The 12,571-nt window shown below is 40.8% G+C and overlaps 1 protein-coding gene across 1 annotated transcript in view; it reads left to right on the top strand.

The window, feature by feature from the left end:
- Positions 1-384: 384 nt before the first annotated feature.
- TJP2 (tight junction protein 2) overlaps positions 385-12,571 on the top strand; it is a 62,417-nt gene continuing 50,230 nt past the window's right edge. Inside the window, exons 1-2 of the mRNA XM_064404036.1 lie at positions 385-558; positions 12,271-12,391. The gene's annotated coding sequence lies outside the window, so the exon portion shown is untranslated. The remainder of the gene's footprint in view (positions 559-12,270; positions 12,392-12,571) is intronic.

Here is a 12,571-nt window from a genome sequence, read left to right as displayed (position 1 = left end):
GGGACGGGCAGAGGAAAGCCGGGGGGCGGGGCGGCCTCGCCGCGGTGACTCAGCGGCGCAGAGCACCGGGCTGCGACCGGTATTTCCTGTTCCCCTGCCGCCGCCGCGGGGTCGGTGTGCGCGGCGTGGGCCGGGGCAGCCGGGCGAAGGCACCCTGCGCTGGGGGGGCGGCAGCCGCAGGTGGGGGCACGTCTAAAGAGGGGGCGCTCCGCCCCCCCCGTCCGGCCGCCCCTGCCCTGCCCTGCCCTCCCCCTCTCCTCCCCACCTGGGGGCGAGGCCGGCACCTGCGGCGGGAGCCCGCCCCGGCGTGGCCGCGCCGCCCCCGCCCGCGCCCCGCAGGAAATCGCCCGACTAGGCGGGAGCGGCCACAGCGGACCCGGACCCAGCCTCAGCCTCAGCCTCAGCCTCGGCCCCAGTCCCAGCCTCGGCCCCCAGCACTCGGATTCGACGTCCCAATCGCTGCCCGCTCCGGGGCGGCGGGGCAGGGCGAGGCGCAGTCCCAGCGCCGGGGCGTCTCTGGGACCTCTGCTCCCGCTGCCGGACGCCCGCCGCGAGCAGGCGAGTATTCCCGCGGGATATCCCCGCTCCGAACCCGCGCTCACCGCCGCCTCCCCTCCCCGGCAAGGTGCGGTGCCCCCCGGCACCCCGTGTCCCCCGCGGCCGGCGCCTCCGCTCCCCGCCCCGGGGCCGCGCTGCGGCCACGAGCTGCCCGGCTTCTTCTCGGTCCTTTGTGTGCCTTGGGCTTTATCGCCCTCTCGCCTGCGCTCCTCAGGCGCGCTTTGCCGCTTGTCCGCGGGGGCCGGAGCCGCCGCGGGCCCCAGGCCGGTGCCCCCAGGCCGGTGCCGCGCACCTGGGCGGCGCGGACAGCCCGGCTCGGCCGCGGATCGGCTTTTCTCTAACGGGATTAAACGGCTCTCGGTGACTTTTTCCGTGATAAGTACTTTCCGGGAGAGCGCGATACTACGTGGAAAGTGGGAGAGATGTCACCGGCGAGTCGGGGTGTTTGTTTACCCGGGTTATTCCCGGGGGGGCGGGTCCCCCGGCTAGCCCACGCCCCCGCCGTCGGGGGCTTGGGCTGCCTTTGTTGCACAGAGAATTCCTGAAATCTTTATGTTGGCACATCCCGGGTGGATTCCAGCCGTGCCTTAGGCTTTGGCTAACTGGGTCAGGGGAAGTTTCAAGTTAACGGGGAACCGTGAAACAAAGGACAGGCAGTTCCAGAAGACAAATGTTTTAACTGCCTGTTAAAGTGCCTTGGCATCGGCCGTGTTTGTGGTGCTGGAGCCCAGGTACATTAGATTTTCACCCTAGAGTGGCAAGGTTGATCTACCAGTGGCATGCAGTTGCTTTAGTCGACAGCTCTGCCCTTACTTACCCCGTACATGAAACCTGTTTGCATTTTTTTTCCAGCATGAGAAAGTACATGCTGTTTGAACATACTTATATAACAGTCATATAACAAGTCAGAAAACTTTCATGTTTCACTGTTGCACTCTTGTAGTTATTCACTTGAAACAGAGAGAATCTCTGAATTAACTGCTCCCTAGCTTCAGTTCATAAAATTGCGTCGGTTTCTACAGCTAACATGATTCTCGAGGGCTCTTGGCCCCACAGCTGTGCTCCAGCAGAGGCTGCAAATGACTGCTTTGTTTTAACCTTCGGAGGTAATTATCAAGGTCGCATCATTTGCAACACAATAGATTACCTTTTCTTTTGTTTTGCAAAATTTTAAAGGTTGAGAACTGTGATTCACTTACGGTTTGGAAAATAAAAGAGAAACTAGTATGTGCAAAACTGCGTCTTTCATTTGTGGAGCATTTGTCGTCTAAGGCTTTAACTATCAGCTCTTTCAAATAGTGATACTTGTCAGAATCCAAGAAGTCCTTACAGAGCCTTTCAGGTACTGAAAGGCATAGGAGGTTTGTTTGCTTGTGTGAGTTAATACTAATTGAGAGATCATCAGGCTGCTTTTAGAAACTTAGAAAAATGTTTTTCATTTAATAAGCATGTGTGCACCAGTTAGACATGATCAGTAAGATCTATACTTAGTAAAGCATTATTATGAGAATTATGAAGGTTGTCTTAAGCCTTCTGCCGAAGTTTTCTGCATATATTTGATTTTTAGGTGAGTTTACTGTTATAATTGCTTCTGGACTGTTACATGCAAACATCTTAGGCGCTAAACATTGGTTTCAAGTAGCGGCAGTGACTTCTCTGCCCTTTATAAAAAGATGACACTGTGAGCTGGAGAACATGTATCTAATTGTGTTTTGCTATTGTCCTGTATCACTGGCAGTAACTGCTGAGGTGCTTAGTGCCACTGCACTGGATTTCTGTGAGACTAAAGGCAAGTGTTGGGAATTACACAGCAGAATTAGAGTCATCCCAACACTTTGCATGAACTACAATCTAAATAGATGTCTTCAGAATGAAGCATCAAGGTAATAGAATGTATGATACTTTTTTGATTGCTTAATCCCCCCCTTTTCCTGGTTCCGTGTCCTCTAAGGACAACCAGGAAATCTTTCTTAGTGATTAAAACAATGTTTCGGTAGCTCCATGGCTCACAAAATGGGATGTGCCGTACCTTTATAAAACTTATATGCTTAAAAGCATTAGAAAGCTCCTGGACCACAGTAATCCTCAACTGAGGAACGGCCTACTATTCCAGGACTACTTCAAAACTGCATTTAACTTAGAGCAAAAATCTGGAAGATAGCTCTTGTGTATGTGTTTTAATAGTTACCAATCTTGTCTTTCTCCACAACTTCCTTGTAGGGTACAGGAAATCTCGTGTTACAAGACTAGTCACTTTTAATTGTTGAAATAACAGTATTTACATACTCATGGATGGTGTAACTTTTGTCATACTGTGGCTGCATCAGTTTCATCCCATTGTAGTAGTCTTGGAATTGGTCACTCTAATGACAGGGGGAACAGAGCACATGTTAGAACAGCTACGGGTCTGTGAGGTTAGAGATTTTCAAGTCTAGTTTATTTTCCAGTAGGTATGAAATTTCTAATTGCGGGGAAAAATTATTTTTTTAAAATTTGACATTTGATCTTTGGCATCAGCTGTAGAAAGACTGTGGATCTTAATCCCAGATTGCAGTGGGTTTTTGTGAACTTTGGAAGACTTCTCAAAAATGAGAAAAGCTATTTATAAAACAAATATTTATGTCAGTAAGTATATAGGGCATAATTTTGTCTTCTAATAGATGAGTCCTACCATAGTGAAGAATGTTTGCAAATGCTGTGCTACCTACAAAGACTGGAGCAGTGACATGGGGAGGACTGGTTTTGCATGACTGTGCTGGCATACACGCACCAGTGCACGTCATCTTTCGGAGTCAAAGGTTCAGTCTCGGTCCCATGACCAAGTGCTCTAAATGCATTGAGAACTTACATCGTCAAAACAGAGCTGTTCAACCATGGGACGCTTTTCTCAATTATCTAACCCTATCCTCTTCCTCAGAAAGACCAGCACTATGTTGGATACCTATGACTGCTCCCTTGAACACTTTGCTTACTGCTTGTTCTCAGAGTCTTTAAAGCCTTTTGGTGCTCTTTAATTGTCTTTTACTAGACCTTGGGTAATCCTGGTCCCACTTCAGAAAGTAATTTTTTTTCGGTGTTGGAAAATTATGATTTAGAACCTGCTGTAATTATGTGGGTGTTTTTGTTTATGGTTTGGGGGGGGGTTTATTTGTTTATTATTTGGTAGTTTGGGGTTTTTGTTTTTTTTTTTTTTTTTAGTTTAGGTTGGGATTTCTTTTGTTATTATTTTTGGGGGGTTAGTGCCTTTTTTGTTGTTTTGCTTTGTGTGTTTTTTGGATTTGGTTGTGGGAGGGTTTTTTGGGGTTGTTTTTTTTTTTAGCAGACAAAGCCATCGTTCAGCTCTAGACAGCTGAGGTTATTTTTTACTTAAATATTATATAATTTAAACAAGTACTAACTGCAGCATTGTCATTAAACAGCTTGATGCAGCAGCAAAGAATACTCAGGTCTTTTAATACCTTTAATACCTAATATTAATGTTTGGGTTGGGTTTTAGTTGGCTTGTTATTGGGTTTTTTGTTTTGTTTTTCTTTTTAAACCGATTGCTTATTGAAAGTGCATGTCGTTAAGGGATATTGTAGTTTTCTATTTGAAATGAGAATGCAGGCTGTGTCAACTCCTTTCTGTTCAGTGTGAGATGGCTCTTGCATTTCTTAATATATTTAGGATGTTTATGGTCCAAGCTTAGTAATAACAGAGTGAGCCGTGGGAGCTCTGGTTTGATATCTGGTACAGCATCTACCCTGGTGTGTATTCATCAGCTGGAGGCTTTGTTTTTAGGAAACATGAGCTACCCAAGTCTTCCTGAATTTAGGTCAGCATTGTCGTCGTGCATCTGAGTCCCAGAACCTCAGATAACCATGGCTGCTAATCTAGGAAAAAACCGAAACTCATTAGTGCTCTCTTTTCACATGACTAGTGTTTAAACGACAGACAAAAATACTGCCTGATACAATAGTAAGGTCAGTAAGAAATGTGCAAGGCAATATATAAAGCCCTATTGTTCTGTTTTTTCCCCAATGCCTGCTCCCTTTTCATGCTTTTGTCTCTGCTTTTGTTTTGTACCAGCAATCCAGAACTGCTTTTGAGAAGTTTCTTTTTACTTCTTAAAGGTGTGCAATTATCTGGGGTGTGGTCTATATACATGTGAAGTGTCAGGTTTAAGATGTTTCCTTAGATTTTCCTATGTTTTCATTGAGTTAGACATGAGTTCATATGAATTGGGCCACTGTGGCTTTTTCCTAAGACTGGCTCAATGATACCTCTCCCTAAAGGATTGTGTTGTGAGTAACTATTGTACCAAACTCATTTTTTTTACATCAGCTGATAAAGTGACTTATTGATAAACTGAGTGTGAGCTTAACAATGCAGCCTCATCATAACCAAGATTTCACGTTTTGGTTCAAGCTATATGTTATTTGCCTTGCCTCATTAATTTTTGGTTGGGGTTTTTAAGGTTTTAGAGAAAACCCATAAATCTCTCCTGCATGTCACTTAACAGCAAGGCTGTCTGTAGTCTGGCTTGCACTCTCTATTCTAACATCTGCTTCATCATCTAGCTCTGCTTAATAGCCAGCAGATTTGACTACTGGTATCTCTAGCCTCCTTAGCACAACTTTGTATAAGCTGATTCTGAGAATCTCCAGGAACATATGGACTGTTCAGGGAAGGAGCGATCTCTAAGGAGGGGCTAAAAGCAACTGCAATCCGTGAAGCTGTGAAAAAGAAGTTCCCAGTCCTCCTCCTCTCTTTTCATTCCCACCTCCCGCACTCCCAGTCTGATCCTTGATGCTCCTCTACCATACGATTTTTCTAACAGATCAGACTTTACATGTATAGTGGTTGTGGCACAAACAAAACACCTGTATGTTCCGGAAGATAACAATCGACTGTCACAGTTGTTCTTATCACTTGAGCAAAAGCAAGTAAGAAGAGATGCTTGTTTCTTTGCTGTCTTAATAAGAGAATTCTTTCATCTGTAGCTGTTACACAGATTTTTGTTGAAAGATGAGAAAGAACTGGATTTTGGACTTTTCACAAAATGGAAAGTAATTGTGGCTGCATTAGGCAATGACTGTCTCTTTTTTAGTTGGGTCTGAAGTGACTGAGGATGTGATCCTGCCTCTGCCATCAGTTTACAAGAAGTATGCTCTACATCTAATTAAGAGTGTATGACTGTTTTCATCTGTTGAGGATTAGAGCAAAATAAAGCGTTTGCTTTGATCTTGTAAATGTTTCTTTAATGGAGAAAAAAGCTCTGTCATTCTTTCTCTCTTTTCAGAAATACATTGTACTTTCCCAGGCATCACTTGTATGCTCTCAGTTAGGAAAACTGCACTGTTCTTTCCAAGAAAACTTTTGGTGTCTGTTCTTCCTGAAAAAATACAAAGACAGAAAAAGCGGAGTGGACGATAATTCTCCAGCAGGGAACAATGGAGGACAGTCTTTTTTAGACTTTTTGTTTGCTCTACAGAGGTCATTCTTCAGTACTAGCAGCACTACAGTGCAGGTACTAGCAGCTTTGAATTTCTGTTTCTAAATAAAGTTGAAGGAAGTTGATTAACTGTGAGTCAGTCTCTCTCTCTCTAGATACCTGGAGGTTTCACACACCATTTAACTGAAAGCAGTACTTGGGAGTAACTTGTGCTTGTTGTATGGGCTTGGCTTCCCTGTGTGCAACACTAGTCATGGGGCTCCTTTTCTGGTCAGAATTAATATGCTTTACTCAAAGGGACAAAAGATGGACTGGAGCTGCACTTAATGCTTTTTAGACTCTGCATAGGACTGGCTTTGAAAACTACTGTGGGAAAGTTTTTTTAAGAACTATTTCTTTGATCTATAAGGGGAAAGCTTAGAGTTAAAGAAGTGTTAAGGGAGAAGGTGTACAAAAAGAAATATCAAAACTTCATAGGTGAAAGTGTGGTAGTACTGAAGTTGTTAATGAAACCGGCTTTGAGGGAAGACTCGATTTTATAAAAATAATTCTGATTTTGGGTAAAATAGAACTGTCAGGGACAGTCAAAAGATCCTTAGGTACTGGAATTGTCAAAAACCTCTCACTTCTTGTCTTGTCTTTTCTTTCTCAGTCAGCCTTAACCATAGATCTGCCAAAGCTACCAGAAGTCAGGATGCATGAAGGCTTAATGACGTTAGCTGTGCTTCAGGCTCCTAGTACTACTCTTCTTTCCTAAGCTTCTTAATGCTTTCTATACAGATGTTTAAAGTTGTAGTTAAGTGTTTTGGTTTTGCCTTTTTTTTTCCCACACAGAAAAATAATTTTTTGCTTAATTTAATTCATGTGGTTTTAATATATTATTTTTTTTAATACATCATTACATTTCAGACTACATACTCCTTATCAGCATGTTCCTCTGACAACTGTAGTGCTGTTCTCTGAATTTACAAGATGCTTGTTTTTATTTTGCTCTTCTAAGATCAGTCACATGGATTGCTATTTAGTGGTTACATGATATAGTTCAGTGCGTGCATGTACTAACATAACCTACAAATGTGATTGGATATTAAACCCCAAATATGGCTAATGCAGTAAGTAATGTAGAATCTGGAAATAGTTATACAAATCTTGTTGTTAAGAGCTAAATATTTTGCAGCACAAGAAATCATCTTGGTTTCTAAAACGTAACATGTAATATGATATCACCCCAAAAGAAATACACACATGCTTAATAATACTAGGGAATAAGTAAGAGGCACAGTTTACAGAGGGAGTCATGGTTCCAGGCTTCAGTCTTCCTGTCACATCTCTTCTTCATATGTTTTTATCTTTATTACTGCCTAAATGCATAGTATTTATAATATATGTAAATATGCATATCTAGATATATATAAGCATTCATTTCTTACTAAGAAGCATTACATCAACATTTCCTTGGTTAGTTTTGCAATCAAGTACATCTCTTTGAATAAAGCAATTTGACAGTACTGCAGTGTTTCCAAAATATCACTGTTACTTCTTTCAACATGTGCATCTGTCTCCACCTTTGTAGTTCTTACCTGAGGTCTTTGGCATGCCCAGTTACTTACCTCATGGCTAGAGCAATTCTGACATGGGATGTGGCTTCCAGCATTATGTGAGGCACATTAGAATGACTAGTAGGTATCATAATGGGAGTCTCTAGCTTTCTTATTCTGTACAAGACACATAAGGAAATATTTCTCCATGCCTTTTCTGAGTGGATCAGCTAAATTCCTTGTGACACTTCCAACATAGACAGCTTTCTGGTGCTTTCTGGTGAGAAAAGTTAAGGCAAAAGCTATTTTTGGCTGTCACTGTCTAAAATGGTCTCAAGTTTTCTGTGCAGATTTCTTTTATTCCCTGGGTGGATTTGACAGAGAAGTTACCTAGTGCTCCATTAGCAGTTGAAAGATTATAGACAGCAGAGATTTAGCAAAGGATTAGTCAATTGGAGAGTGTGCATTATCCGGCCAGGCTTAGAACCGTGATTGTCTCTTCAATCATTTTCATTAGTGTCTTATTCAAAGATCGAATTATGTAACAGTGACGTTTCTGGGGAATCTGGTAGGAGTTTTTCTTTGGTTTCTCTCTCTCTTCTGCTAACTGTCCTAGCCTGGGAGAGGGGAAAAAAGCACTGTTTTTATGCTTCAAACTTGCAGCATGTTTTAAAAAGCAGTATTTCAAATCAGTGAAGAGGCATGACTTCAGTTGCACCATCTGCATTTGGATGATAACTTAACGTGGTGGAGCTCTTGAGAAAGGCAGGATGCGATACAAGAAATACATAACTATTTTAGAAGCAGCAATAGGTATTACTCCCCTTAACAAGAGGGAGCTGCTTCCTGAGGGTAGACACGCAAATCTTTGGCAACATCCAGGGTAAGTGTTAAAAAACAATCAGTGAGTAACTGTGGGAAAAACTGTGCTCACCTTGAATCATGCATTTTTAAAACTTGTTATCAGAAAGAGGAGAGTTATTAATAAAACAGGTAATTTTTCTTGTACCTTCCAAGCTCTGTATCTTCAGTAGTTGTGGTTGAACTTAGTGGTTTCATTAGTGATTTCTGTGTACTACCTGTCCTTAGCTAGAGGAACAACTAGGACAAGGTGTTTTTTCTAAATTAGGAGTTTGCTGAAGAGCATGAAGAATAAACACATGTGTATTCGTCAGAACAGAAATGAAATAGCTGTTTTGTATTTTTTGCTTGCTACTAATTTGATGTATGTGTGTGTTTCCCCTCTCCTCATTAAAAAATATGCACATGTTAATTTTTATCTGTCAGAGAAGCAGTTCCTAAAATGAGAAAAGAAAAATCATTTCTGTCTGTGCAGGCAACTTTACTTCTCTGTTTAGAAGCAAGATTCATCATACTCAGGAATACTGTTTCCCTATGAGAAGGTTTTTCTGATTTTTGTTACATACAATCCAGAGTGCTTTCCTATCTTGTACCATACAACTTGAGTATTAGGCTTCAGAAAAATCCTTGTGTATGTAACTGTTTCCACCAAAAATGTATGTTGTGTGGAAAACAGAGTTGTCTTTCTCTTCCACCTGCAGCTGTATGAGTAGCATGGATGGATAGGTGTCTTCAGGGTCCTTGTGGTCTCTTGTTTTTTTGTTATACAATAGAATGTTGCCATCATGTTTCAGACATTGCAAAGGAGTGCAAAATACGAGAGGTCCAAGACCAATTAGTATGTTTCTGTTGGTTTGGAATAGCTCTGTGTAAGCAAGACTTCAAAGAAAAACTTGGATTATAATTGTGGCTGTTTGACTACAACTGAATTCAGATGTATCCTATAATTTTTCCACAAATATGCTTTCTTTAATTGTGGTAGCAACAGTAAAAGCAAATAAATCACTAAGTACAGTATGATTTTTTTTCCCAGATCTATCACCAGAACCACAGAAACTAGTCTAGACAATACACTGATGGAAATGGTTTTGTGTCTTTTTATTAACACAAGTGTTCTTCACATTGGTTCTGAATTTCCAGTGTATTATGAGTGCTTCTAGGGCTTTTTGATAAAAACTTTCCCATTAAAATGGATTCTCAGTGCAGTCTGTCTGGACTCAGGACAGCAGAGTATGCTGAACTGTGACTTCCTTTGGTTGTTCCATATAAATGCAAATCTCTTTTTTTCAGCTGCTCTTTATATTTTGATAAAATGGTACCTGATTTCTCCTGCTATTTTGAGAAGCTGTGTTGGAAAGTTCTTGTATATATATTCTTGTAGAATTCTTCTTCGTTTTCAAGTAGGTTAGTCTGGCAGAGTCACAGCTTGAATCAAGCCCTCTAAAAATGAAACTTACTAAGTGTAATGTCTATTTCTTTTGTAACTGTGACTGTTTGTCTTTCCTCTATTACTGAGTATTAGTCAGTATCTAAGTACAAAATACACTGTTAAAATTTGTTTTTATTTCCAGCATTCTTATTTGGACATCCCCATGCTTTCAGGGAGAGGTTTAGTTAAAATTATTGTTGTACACACTTAGAATTTCAAGCTGGTTAAGATGTATTTGGATTATGTTTGGATTTGCCATTCCAACAGTTTCAGAAAAACAGAAAAACTGTTGTCATTGGACTGTAATAGGGATCTCTTTTATGTTTTTATTAAAACTTTCAGGGAACGAAAGGTTGGTAAACAGCAATTGAGTCAAAGTAAACCAAGTTGACAAAAAAAGCACTGTTCTTTTTGTAGCTGCATACTGCTTATTCTAAATGACTGGAATAAACACATTAATAATGCACTTTGCTAAGATCAGCTTATCACTCAGCTTCTAGAGGTATCCTGTTACATTCTTTGTAAAAATAAAATGTGATAAAAGTGTGAGTGTGTGTGTATAGGAAAAAATTTTAACAAAATGAGACACTTCCCAGAACCTAATACTGAATCAAGGTTATTGTGGTCCTTATTTGTCAGCTCCTCACTGCACAAATTCAGGTGCATAATTAAGCACTTTATTTTTCTAAAACATCTCTTAAGATAAAAAATAGCACTTGAGTGTGATGGCTAGGGCCATTGAAGTTGTAAGAATTCTGCATAAAAACCCAGACCACTGTGCAAAATAAAGCAGGAAAGGCAGATAAATTATTTTGCTAAGGTATTAATTTATATTTTCATATCAAAGACATTACAAAGTAAAATTTTTCTACTTCCATCTTTGTTTGGAATAGTGATGATTTCTGTGACAGATTGATTTTTATGAAGTTTGACAAAGGGAAAATGATGGCAGCAGTGGTAGTTAGGCTTAGCTTGCTTGTGTGACTTTTGTGCAGCCTCCAGAATAGTGTTTTGTGCACAGCCTAGAACAATAAGGCTGAAGTTTGTTTCAAATACCCAGTATAGCTTGTGCTGCTCTTTGGTAGTCATGTAAACTCATATTAAGCATCTTTTTCTTCTGCAACTTCAGAAATCATGCCTTGATTTAAAAGTGTAGTTTACTTTTAGAAAGATGTTTTTATTCTGGAAGACCTTGGGGGGAAAGGATAAAATAACCTTCTAGTTTCGAAGTGTGATGTCTGGCAGGTGCATGCATTGTTGCATGTTGTACAAAGTTAATCTGAAGCAAAATGTATGTAAAAAAAATAGATATTTTAATTTTGCTTTTTCAAATCTGTGACCTCATTATATTTGTGCTCAGGAAAAAGTGGGTGTGACACACAAGGCACATCAAAACTTGGGCCAGACTTGTAGATGGTGGGGAAGTTCTGCAGAATTCTTTCAGTATGTCTTTCTTAAGTCTCTCAAGTGATCTAGAAATGGCTAATGGAGTGTTAACCATAATGAAAAAACATTGTACATTGTGGGGGCAGGGGGGGAGGGACATGGAAACAGGCAAAGAAACTCAAAGCTGCTGAAAGAATAGGTAATATACTTCCTAGGGAAGTCTGGCTTATACCCTTCTTTGAAGATGGAACACTTTGGAAAGATGTTTTTGAGAGAAGAATTGAAAGTACTGAGTTGCGTGTTGGTTTTCTTTTAAAAACAAAACAAAAGCAACCACCAAACCCTAACCACTAGCCTGTGTTTCTATTTCTGTCAAAAGTTCCTTCTTTATCTTAGTGAAACCATTCATTTTCTCTTTTCCTACTGAGGGTAATCAAGGACTAGACGAGGGGTCAGGGAGAGCAGGAGCCCTCTGACAGGGATGCTGAATGGAAGCTAGCATGCTACTTGTGCCCAAGAGGGATAGCCTGTTTAGCAGGGGAAGGAGGGTAAAAGATTACACTGGAAATTGTTTTCTTTCTATCATTTGGCAACTGAAGTTCTTAAGTTACCATCATTGGAGCGCGTGTATCCAATTGTTCTCTCTGAGGTTATGCTCAAGATACAAGACTGTACACAAGAAAGCTACTGACAGCATTCTGTTACTAGCTTTCCTGTGTACAGTCTTGTGCAAGCCAAACAATCGGACCAAAACTAAACTGAAACAAAAAGCCAGATGGTTTGTGGAGAGGACAAAGTGCAACAAAGTAACTATAAGTATGCTTCCTGTCAATACCCTATTTCATTGGCAAAAATGCATGGATTGCTTTGCGTGCAGGCTTATTGTTGAGTATCTCCTTTTTTTCTAGCACTATTTCCACGTGATTTCCAGGGAAGCTAAAGCATGTCAAACTAGGCAGGGAAATATATGTTATATCATCTTTATCTCTAGGACTTTAGTGTTCCAAGCTTCACAAGCACTCCTTTGTGGTTATATGTGACTTAAATGAAACTTTGTTTTTCAGGGAGCAAACTACTGCACTGCCGTCTCCTTGTGAGTGGGACTGGGAGCACAGCTGTTCATCAAGCCCAAAGCATAGCACAGCAGGTAGACAACAGCACTCAAAAATCATCACTCCTCCCAAGGTACTGGTCAAGTTCTATCAGTTAAACCTAGCCATTAGTTTAAAATTATGCATTCTTTTCATGTGCTAGGTAAGGTATATATTCGTTTAGCTATGTTTTTATAAGGTTTCAAGAAATTGTACTTAGTAGAGTAATACGAAATTAAAACTAGTTCTTTTGAATTATCAATGAAACTTTGAT

The sequence above is a fragment of the Passer domesticus genome, chromosome Z (genome assembly GCF_036417665.1).
Source record: "Passer domesticus isolate bPasDom1 chromosome Z, bPasDom1.hap1, whole genome shotgun sequence".
Taxonomy (NCBI): Eukaryota; Metazoa; Chordata; class Aves; order Passeriformes; family Passeridae; genus Passer; species Passer domesticus.
The sequence above is the reverse complement of the archived record's forward strand: the minus strand, read 5'-3'. Positions and strand labels throughout refer to the sequence as shown.